Here is a 12,178-nt window from a genome sequence, read left to right on the forward strand (position 1 = left end):
CAAATCTCATGAAAAATGTTAACTTCAGAAATTAAAAAATTCTTTAATATCTATATTGGGCCTTTTGAAGTCATAGAAAATCCACACCCTAATGCTTATCGTTTGGTGTATCCTAAGTCAAAGAAATTATTTGGTCTCAGGAATGTTGCCTCTTTGAAACTATATAAACAGAAATCATAATTTAAAAAATTTAAATAACCTATTATCATCTAAAACAAAAGTCCTCCACTGGAATATGCTTGTTAGAACAAAACTGACTGTACAAGCAAGTACGTATAGTTGCATGTATAAATTAATAATTTGAAGTCACATGTTAATTGAAACTGATGAAAAAAACACTGTTGTAACAAAAAATGAGAGAAAGATTTATTTTTAATTTTTTACAAAAAAGTCTCCATAGTGAGCATTTCCGAATTTTTCTAATTTTTGGAAGCTAAGTCTTCCCTGTGGGTGAAGGCATGCATGTGCAGACATGCATGCAAAGGTATAAGTTTCAAAACCAATTTTAGATAAAGCCTCATGATATATGAGCAATTTATTGTTGTTTATACTGATGTTGTGGGGAACGAAAGTACTCTTCACAAGAATGTGACTTGTAGTAATATTGTAGTAGAGAGGCAAGTGTACATAAATAATTGCAAAAAATTTAGATAATACTGATGTATCTCTAGCTGTACTAAAAGAAAAAATCATAAGCAAAAGAAAAAATATACAAAAAAGAGTAAAAAAATATAAAATTAAAAAAATCTGAAGTATATATATATATATATATATATCTGTGGACGTCTATATATTTGCCTTATATATATATGTATATATAAAAGGCAAATATATAGACGTCCACAGATTCAAAGAGTCCAAATTTGGAAGAGGTTATCAGACTGCATCATTAATGTACTATTTGTGTAATACAGATCCATTACTGAGTGTGATCGGGATTTTGTTGTATATGTCCATAACAACAAAAACCCTGGGGAGCAGTTGTAATGGATCTGGGAGATGTGTTATTTTTTTTACCGGATTTATCGATACCAAATTGTAAATGTTTTCTTATATTTTTTGTCAGAATTTTTTATTGTAATTTTCCTTATTATATGTTAATTTACCTATATTTTTGAGAGTGAAAGCATATTGATTACTATTAGTCGAAGAATAGCAAAGAGACTGATTACAAGGGAAAGCTTGTGTCTTGCGTGAAATGTCTTTGACGCTGGAGTCGTCTTTGACTATACTCATTCGGCAGTTAACTCTTGGTGTGTGTTGATGGTAGAACAATGTGCAGGTCACCGTCATAAATAATTTTGAATTATGGTACTATTTTTTATATAAACTATAAGAAGAAACTACATTCGAAGGAATGGTATTTGAAGCACCAAAATTGAGGCAAACACATTGAACCAGGTCATTTCTGCAGCCGACAAAGATGCATTGTGGAATCATACTTCCACTAGACAACTGAAGCCAAGACAAATATCGCCTTGTAAACATTTAACGGAAAAGGTACTGTCACGAAATATGCCAAATCTAAGTAAATAAAATATAGTGAGCATATTTCAACTTTGTGTCTCAGCCGGGATACCATATTTCAACTGGGACCAAAGTTTAGGGGGCTGAGGGTTCATATTGATGAGTAGTTTCTTTTGGAAAGGTTTTATAAGAAATTTTACATTGTTAATGGCTGACCTTACGTCTTTCTGTAATTTAGGAGTCGGATCATCATGCAGCTCCGATATGTTGTTTTCAATGAAGAAATTTTCAGTTTTAGAAATATACTCAGAAATATAAGCAATGACTAGACAACAACCTTTATCGGATTTAGTTATTAAAGCACTTACTGTTTTAAGTTTATTATTAATGGAAGTTACTAAAATTCTGTCGTTATGCGTAGCATTAGACAAAGTAGCTGCATTTTTACTCTAACATGCGGGTTACATCATACGCAATTCTGGCTTGAGAAGCATTATCTATCTTATTATAATCGAGACCGATTTTTAAATCAACAAGCATATTTTCTCTTACATTTCTGTCTGACAGGTTAGGCCTGACATTGTATTTTAGTCGTTTTCCTAACAGGACTTTTTCATTCTCAGTAAAGGCGATGTTGGTTTTATTTAAAATTCTTTCATGAAAGACGTGACTGCTTTTTTGAAATGTTTTCTGACGTAATTTTTCATTAGAAAGCAGACAAAAATGATTGCTGAGCTTCTTAACGTGTTTCTGCATTATACCTATTTTACAAATCTCTAGATGTTCGTTAATCCGTAAACCTAATCATCCAATACGTCCAATCTCCAATAGCATGAATAGCGCATATCACGATTTGGCCCGATTTCTACACGAAACTTTGAAAAAATCCTTCGTTTTCGAAAGTAATTATTCCGTTCCTAATAGCCACGTTTTGGTCCAAAATATTAAAAACTTAGTATGCAGTTCAGACAGCAAGCTTTTTTCCTTAGATATTAAAAATCTTTATACGAATGTCCCGGTACATGAGGCGCTCATCATTGTGGAAGAAAACTTGCGTCAATTTAAAAAAAGATCTATCAGAAGATCAGATTACTGATTTTATGAATCTCGTTAATGTCGTTGACAAGTACAACTAATTTGAATTCAACGGACAACTGTACCAGCAGTCTGATGGGCTCGCTATGGGCAACCCTTCAGCCGGCATCCTCGCCGACATCTTTATCAATTCCTTGGAAAAAAAGCTGTTTAATCGTGTCTCAGCCGCTTCACTAGGTATCTTTTCTTACACAAGATACATTGATGATATTCTAGTCATCTATAACGGACCCGCCGATAGAATTGATCATATATTTAAACTCTTTAACGACCTCCATGAAAAAATTTCTTTCACTATTGAACTCGAAAACGATAACCGCCAATTAAATTATTTAGACTTGACGCTTAAAACAGAAGACAATAACATCACTTTCAATACTTTCCGAAAAGAAACGTATACTTATCAAATCGTGCCTGCTGCCTCTTTTCATCCACAGTCTCAAAAAATGGCCTTTTTTCACTCTGCCGTCCACCGAGCCACCTCCATACCACTTTCAACAGAAAAGTTTAATGAGGAGACTAATTTACTTAAAACCATAGCAGTCAATAATGAATATACGCCTAATATAGTGGACGATATCCTAAAAAAGAAAACTGCAAGAACTACCACGCTCAACACCTCACGCACTGAAATTAACCCAAAAAAACGTTTTTCTATTCCTTTCATAGGACCCATTTCCTATCAGATTCACAGCATGCTTCGCAACAAATACAACTGCAAATTGCCTTCTCTACTAATAGTAATCTAAAGAGAAATTTCATTCATAATTTGAAATCCATTCGCTCCCCTACAGAAAGTTCTGGCGTTTATAAGATCATCTGCGATACCTGCTCCTCCTATTATATAGGGCAAACCGGACGTGCTTTCACCATCAGATACAAAGAACATCTTTTGAGAAAGAACGGCACCAGTTCCCTAAATTCATCCTTTGCCGATCATCTCTTAATTACTGGACACGTGCCTAAAGCAGAGGTCAGACATAAAGTTTGTTTGACCTCTGCTTAAGACAGTATTACTACTCAGGGCACATATTGGTTGAAAGCACCGATGATGGCTGTTAATCAGTTGAAATCAATTTGCAAAATTGAATGAATAAAACATGATTTTGCGACTGGTTGCTGCATAATTGGTAATTTTATGGTTTATGGTCGCTGCACGACCTGGGAACCACATGGAGCCCACCATTCATAAAATAACAAAAATTGTCAGCAGAGTTTTTCAACCACGATGAGACATTGTACTGTGCACATGTACAGGAAACGGGAAAGTGAGGTTAGATTGACAGTAAAGAGAATACCATCTGTTAACACAAACATAGAATCGACATTTTTTTGCCAGAAAATATTTTTCAGCAGTGCTACCAACGTCATCTACATTTATTACACCTCCTTTTTAAATTATTTTGACTATATAAAGACCGTAAAATTCTTTAAAAATCGCTTAATTTAATAAATTTAACTGTAAAATGTGAAGAAATGGTGGGTGATACAGTTTTTTAGGTATCATATTTGGATTTCCCACCCTAAAAAAGATAAGAATAAGGTATTTTCAGCAAAAAGTGTTTCCATCGTTGGCCTGTGTTATCTGTTAGCTTACTCAAATAATCATACCTCTCTACGATGTCTTTGCCGCACAGGCACGGTTCAAATGGCTCTGAGCACTATGCGACTTAACTTCTGAGGTCATCAGTCGCCTAGAACTTAGAACTAATTAAACCTAACTAACCTAAGGACATCACACACATCCATGCCCGAGGCAGGATTCGAACCTGCGACCGTAGCGGTCGCTCGGTTCCAGACTGTAGGGCCTAGAACCGCACGGCCACTCCGGCCGGCAGCACAGGCACGGTGGGAATATTTATTTATATGTGTAGCCCATTTAAAGAACCTACAAAAACGCCGATAACGGTCGTGCGGGATCTGGCAGACACAATGGAGCAAGCTGGCTGAGCCATGTCTCCAGCGGCTCTGGACTACGAGTGACCCCTGCTGCCACAATATGGGATGGCCGGCGGCAGCTACTCAGTCCACTCGCGCTTCGAGCCTCATCCCTGCGACATGCTATGCAGAAGCCACCTAGTTGTGTCTTCATCGTCACCCTTCATGCTTACTTTGGGGAGTCTCAGCCTAGCTTACACTGTAATACACTCCTGGAAATTGAAATAAGAACACCGTGAATTCATTGTCCCAGGAAGGGGAAACTTTATTGACACATTCCTGGGGTCAGATACATCACATGATCACACTGACAGAACCACAGGCACATAGACACAGGCAACAGAGCATGCACAATGTCGGCACTAGTACAGTGTATATCCACCTTTCGCAGCAATGCAGGCTGCTATTCTCCCATGGAGACGATCGTAGAGATGCTGGATGTAGTCCTGTGGAACGGCTTGCCATGCCATTTCCACCTGGCGCCTCAGTTGGACCAGCGTTCGTGCTGGACGTGCAGACCGCGTGAGACGACGCTTCATCCAGTCCCAAACATGCTCAATGGGGGACAGATCCGGAGATCTTGCTGGCCAGGGTAGTTGACTTACACCTTCTAGAGCACGTTGGGTGGCACGGGATACATGCGGACGTGCATTGTCCTGTTGGAACAGCAAGTTCCCTTGCCGGTCTAGGAATGGTAGAACGATGGGTTCGATGACGGTTTGGATGTACCGTGCACTATTCAGTGTCCCCTCGACGATCACCAGTGGTGTACGGTCTGTGTAGGAGATCGCTCCCCACACCATGATGCCGGGTGTTGGCCCTGTGTGCCTTGGTCGTATGCAGTCCTGATTGTGGCGCTCACCTGCACGGCGCCAAACACGCATACGACCATCATTGGCACCAAGGCAGAAGCGACTCTCATCGCTGAAGACGACACGTCTCCATTCGTCCCTCCATTCACGCCTGTCGCGACACCACTGGAGGCGGGCTGCACGATGTTGGGGCGTGAGCGGAAGACGGCCTAACGGTGTGCGGGACCGTAGCCCAGCTTCATGGAGACGGTTGCGAATGGTCCTCGCCGATACCCCAGGAGCAACAGTGTCCCTAATTTGCTGGGAAGTGGCGGTGCGGTCCCCTACGGCACAGCGTAGGATCCTACGGTCTTGGCGTGCATCCGTGCGTCGCTGCGGTCCGGTCCCAGGTCGACGGGCACGTGCACCTTCCGCCGACCACTGGCGACAACATCGATGTACTGTGGAGACCTCACGCCCCACGTGTTGAGCAATTCGGCGGTACGTCCACCCGGCCTCCCGCATGCCCACTATACGCCCTCGCTCAAAGTCCGTCAACTGCACATACGGTTCACGTCCACGCTGTCGCGGCATGCTACCAGTGTTAAAGACTGCGATGGAGCTCCGTATGCCACGGCAAACTGGCTGACACTGACGGCGGCGGTGCACAAATGCTGCGCAGCTAGCGCCATTCGACGGCCAACACCGCGGTTCCTGGTGTGTCCGCTGCGCCGTGCGTGTGATCATTGCTTGTACAGCCCTCTCGCAGTGTCCGGAGCAAGTATGGTGGGTCTGACACACCGGTGTCAATGTGTTCTTTTTTCCATTTCCAGGAGTGTAGTTGGACTCTATTTCTTACTGCCATACTTGTATTTATTTGTATTGAGTCCTCGTTCTCTTGGAGAAATATAAGTTAAGTAAATCTTCTGTTTACCGTGTTAATCTATTCGCCAATCATATGTGCTACTGTCCAAGTTTCCTACGACGACAGTTGCCGAAACACTGTGCAGCCCACCTCTCCTTAGCGTCGTGTACGAAGTTTTACACAACGCTTTGCATTCCAGGCTCAGCTCGTCTCACTTGTTTTCACTATTATCATTTCATGTCATTTTATCTTTATCAATTTCATCCTCGTTGATCCATTCAGGTCATTTCGGTGGATCTAATTTAATTTCTGTGTACCCCTCGTTACAGTGTAAAACAGGAGTATTCCCAAAATCTGGTCTCCTGATGGTGCCACAACGAATCACCCATGGCAGCAGGTCTGGTCACAGCGTTCAGCAACCTTGTGGTGGGTTATTAGTGACAATGAACGATTGAGTCAGGCATGCCGGAATATTCAGGTAGCTTAAAGGCTAAAGTGACTGCTCACTATAAACAGGGAATCCGAGTTTGAGTCTCAGTCTGGAGCGAGCTTGCAATATAACATGTCAAATCAAAACACACCTTCAACCATTTAAATTCCCCTTTTATTTTATTTTTGCTGTCACTTTGAGCGTTACACTATTCCATCTTCAGGTCTCCTGCCCGACGTATAGGAAGAGTCCCACCTCTTGCACAATCGAAATAAAGGTCAGCGTACAGTCACTGGTATCCATAGACTTCTTTTTATCAAAGTCATCTCTTCGATCATCACTTGATGAGAGTGTTTTATATTGGGTCTGCAAGTGATGATCAAAGGGATCGCTTTGTTAAAAAAAAAAAAAGTCCACGAATACCAGTGACTGTATGCTGGCCCCTATTTCTAGTGTACAAGAGGCGGGGGTCTCCCTAAACGTCGGTCAAGCGGGCCTGAAAATGGCGTAATGTAACACTGAAACTGGTAGCAAAAATAAAACAGAACTGGAAACCCAGACGGTTGAAGGTGTTTTGATTTGAGATTTTATACTGAACAGCCTAAGTCCCGCAACTATTGTGTATAAATATGGACTTACACAAAGTTATAATAGTCACGACGTCATTATGTTGCACGTCCAGCGTTTATGACCTGTTATCACTAATAATATCATATAATGTCAATGAATTTTCAGTGATTTTATCCTCCTTGACCCATTTATTTCTTTTTTGTGACTAATTCCATTGTCAATCTTTTATAGTCAGGACAGTACCTCAACGTTGCCTCCAATCCCTGACCTTCGCGAAGATTACACACAGACGAAGCCGCAAATCTACTCTTGGGTGTGATACAGACCATACAGATGGTCAATGAGTAGCTTCGTAGCTGCGTAGTCAGTTGCGCATCGGCGCTCGTAGCGGTTAGTCGCAGGTTTGTTTATTTGTGTGAGCTGCATTGTGTTTACAAATTACGCGTTACTCGTGCCGTCTCGCGTAGCATCTATTACACAGCTGTGTTATGCGAAAAGGGGCGTAGTCATTAGGCTGTCTTAAGTGTGCCAAAAACATAAACAACTATGGCAACGAAACCCCAGAAGAATGCTGTGAAACTGGATCTCTCCAAGAGTAATATGAGCTGCCAACAGCTATCGAAGTTCAGAACTGGGTTACAACTCTCGTGAAACTAACAAGAGATCAAGTAGACAGTGTGCAAATTAAAACTAGTGAGTCAGTCTAATATTTCAAACCTCGTTTTAACCTAGAGTATGAGCGGGTCATCTGGGAGTGCGCGTGAAGCTTTGAGTTTACATTAGCAGTGGAGTCTGTCTCCGTTCGCCTTTCGTCCAATCGAAGGCAGCTCCGTAAATTTTCGTGTTCTTAATATACCCGCTGAAGATCCAAACGAAACGATAAAGTTCAAATGTCAAACTTACGGGAACTTCCATACAAAGCGGAACGAGGCTTTGTCAGATTTTCATCCATTCTCTATCCCAAATGGAATAAGATCTACGAAAATGGAAGTTAAAAACCGATCCCGCTCGTAATAAGTATTGTGGGCTATCTAATATGGGAAACTACCAGCATGCTTCATATGCAATGCAAAAGACAGCCCTGTTTATACAGGACTGTCCCAGACGAAAATTTCGTCTTAGACTAAACCTAACTAACGTGAACCTTCATTTGCTGACTTTGTGACAGGAATAATTAGAGAATCTGAAACGTTCGGTGATAAACAGCTGAAGGCAGTTTAGTTGCTCTTAATGATGCCAGGAATTCCGAGACTGTAAACAATAAGCTGGAATACAGTAATGATATTTGAAATGTTTTAAAAAAATGGCTCTGAGCACTATGGGACTCAACTGCTGAGGTCATCAGTCCCCTAGAACTTAGAACTAGTTAAACCTACCTAACCTAAGGACATCACAAACATCCATGCCCGAGGCAGGATTCGAACCTGCGACCGTAGCGGTCTCGCGGTTCCAGACTGCAGCGCCTTTAACCGCACGGCCACTTCGGCCGGCTGAAATGTTTTAAACTAACGTGCATTTTCACCTTCGGGCGTACTTAGAGAGAATCATGACGATTTAGAAAGGAGGAATACTGATCATTTACCTAACATTCAAACACAGGCTACAAATATTGCTGATAATGATAGCACAGCAACATTGAGGCAACAAATCGTAAACAACGCGACCGTGAGAGTGAGAGTGGCACTGCATTTGCCGTCCGATAGCTTACATCAAATAACACAGAAATGCTCGCGACGATGGTGACGCGAAGAATGCAGCTCCAAAGACTGGCCTTGAAATACGATCGATGGTAGACCCAGTGGAAGCACCTTCTGATCCACCGTGTGAAACAACAGAACGAAGATAGACACAACTCATTTTGTTGATACAAAAGAGACGAGTCAAGATTTTTTTTCATTTCATTTTACTTATTTTTTTCTGAGACACCAGTCTTCTGACTGTCTGAAGTGACCCGCCACGAATTTCTCTCCTGTGCCAACTTTCTCATCTCACAGTAGCACTTACAACCTGCGTCTCCAATTTATTGCTATCTGTTCCCCAATCTCTGTCTTCCTCTACAGTTTTTACCATCTACAGCTTCCTCTAGTAGGGTGAAGGTTATTCCCTGATGTCTTAACACATGCCCTACCATCCCGTCACTTCTTATTGTCAGTGTTTTTCCCATATTCCTTTCTCACCAATTCCGCGGAGAGCCCCATCACTCCTTGACTTGTCAGTCCACCTACTTTTCAACTTGCTTCCGTAGCACCACGTCTTAAATGCTTCAATTCTCTTCTGTTCCGGTTTTCCCGCAGCCCATATCTCATTGCCGTAAAATGCTGTACGCCAAAGGTACATTCTCAGTCATTTCTTCCTCACATTAAAACCTATATTTGATTCTCGGATACTGCTCACGACCAGGAACGCCCTTTTTGCCAGTGCTAGTCTGCTTTTTACTTCATTCTTACTCCATCCGTCATGGATTATTTTGCTGCCTAGGTAGTAGAATTCCTTAACTTCACCTATTTCGTGACCAGCAATTATGACGCTAAGTTTCTCGCAATTCTGATTCCTGCTACTTCTCATTACTTTCGTCTTTATTCTATTTACTCTCAATCCATATTCTGTACTCATTACACTGTTCATTCCCTTCAGTAGATCCTTAAATTTGTCTTCACTTTCAGTAACAATAGCAATGTCATTAACGAAATTTATCATTGATATTCTTCCACCTTGAAATTCAATCCCACTTTTGAGCCTTTCTTTATTTCCGTCATTGATTCTTCTACTTATGGATTGAACAGGACGGGTGAAAGAGTACATTCCTACCTTCCATCCTTTTCATCTATGCACTTCGTGCTTGGTCTTCCACTCCTATTGTTCCCTCGTGGTTCTTGTACATGTTGTATACCATCCGTCATTCCACATAGTTTTCCCCCATTTTTCTCAGGATTTCGAACATCTTGCACCATTTCACACTGTGGAACGCTTTTTTCAGATCGACAAATCCTGAATGTGTTTTGATTTATTTTTTTTTTTTAGTCTTTCTTCCTTTATCAACCGCGGCATCAGAACTGCCTCTCTTTCCTAATTGATCGTCCTCTAACCTATCCTCAATTTTGTTTTCCATTCTTTTGTATATTAATCTGGATAGCAACTTGGATACCTGGGCTGGTAAGCTGATTGTGGGATAAGTGAAGCACATGTCGGCTCGCACTATCTTCGGAATAGTGTGGATGATGTTTTCCTTTCTGGAAGTCTTACGGTATAGTGTCAGTTTCATACCTTCGACACACCAAAGTGAATAATCATTTTGTTGTCACGTCCTCCAACGATTTTAGAAAGTCCGTTCTCTCTTATTTGATTTTAAGTCTTTCAAAGCTCTTCTGATTCTAATACTGGATCCCTTATCTCTTTCCTGTCGACTCCTATTTCTTCTTCTATCACTTCATCACACAAGCCTCCCCCTCATAGAGGCCATCAATGTACTCGTTCCACCTATTTGCTCTCTTCTGTGTATTTAACGGTGGAGTTTCCATTTCCCTATTAGTATTACTGCCCTGGCTTTTAGTATCACCGAAGGTTGTTTTGACTTTTTCTGTATGCTGAGTCAATCCTTCCGACAATCATTTCTTTTTTGATTTCTTTCTACTTTTCATACAGCTACAATCACCTGAGCTTCCTGCACTTTCTATTTAGTTCATTCGTGACTCGTATTCCTGTATTGCAGAATAAACCTGAACATTTTTGTACTTCCTTCTTTCGTCCATCAACTGAAGTATTTTTTCTGTTACCTGTGATTTCTTCTCAGTTGCCTTCCTTCTACCTATGTTTTTCTTTCCAAGTTCTGTGACTAGACTTCTTAGAGAAATCCATTCCTCTTTAACTGAACTGCGTACCGGGAAATTCCTTATCGCAGTATCTACAGATTTAGAGAACTTCCAGCGTATCTCTCCATACCTTAATACTTCCGAACCGCACTTCCTTGCGCATTGATTCTTCCTGACTTGTCTCTTAAACTTCAGCCTACTCTTCATCACTACTACATTGTCATCTGAGTCTATATATGCTCCTGGGTACGCCTTACGATCCAATAACTGATTTCTAAATCTCTGTCTGACCATGACTGAAATCTTCCAGTATCTTCCGGTCTTCTCTACGTATCCTCCTCCTTTTGTGATTCTGGAACAGGGTTTTCACTGTTGCTAGCTAAAATTTGTTCCAGAACTCAGTATTTTTCCTTTGTTATTCCTACAACCAAACAAACCTATATTCTCCAGTAACCCTTTCTTCCACTTGTTCTCCTAGAACCGCATTCCAGTCCCCCATGATTATTACATTTCCATCCCTTTTTACGTACTGAACTGCCCGTTCAATATTCTCATATTCGTTCTGCCTCTTTATCTTCTGCTTGTGATGTCGGCATGTATACCTGAAATACTGTTGTTGGTGTTGGCTTGCTGTCGATTGTGATGAGAACAACTCTATCACCGACTGTTCACAGTCACTCATTCTCTGTCCTACCGTCCGATTCATAACGAATCCTACTACCCTTATACCATTTTCTGCTGTTTCTCGAATTACCCCATATTAATACGCCCAGAAATCCTTGTCTTCTTTTCATTTCACTTCACTGACGCCCATTATATCTAGATTGAGCCTTAGCATTTCATTTTTCAGATGTGCTAGTTGCCCTACCACGTTCAAACTTCTGACATTTCACACTCCGAGTCGCAGAACGTTATTCTTCCGTTGGTTATTCAACTCTTTTCTCACAATCACCTACCCCTTGGCAGTCCCCTTTCGGAGATCCCAATGGGGCGACTAGTCTGACATCTTTTGCCAATGGAGATATCATCATGACACCTTTTCAATTACAAGCCACATGTCCCCTGGATACACATTTTCTTCTCATTTTAGTGGCAGTTCCCCCACCCCATGGGCAAGAGTGTGTCCTGAACCTCTGTCCGCTCCTCCACCCTCTTTGACATGGCTGTTGGCAGAATGAGGGTGACTTCTTATGCCAGAAGGAAGTCCTCGACC

This window comes from Schistocerca nitens, chromosome 2 (genome assembly GCF_023898315.1).
Source record: "Schistocerca nitens isolate TAMUIC-IGC-003100 chromosome 2, iqSchNite1.1, whole genome shotgun sequence".
NCBI classification, from domain to species: Eukaryota; Metazoa; Arthropoda; class Insecta; order Orthoptera; family Acrididae; genus Schistocerca; species Schistocerca nitens.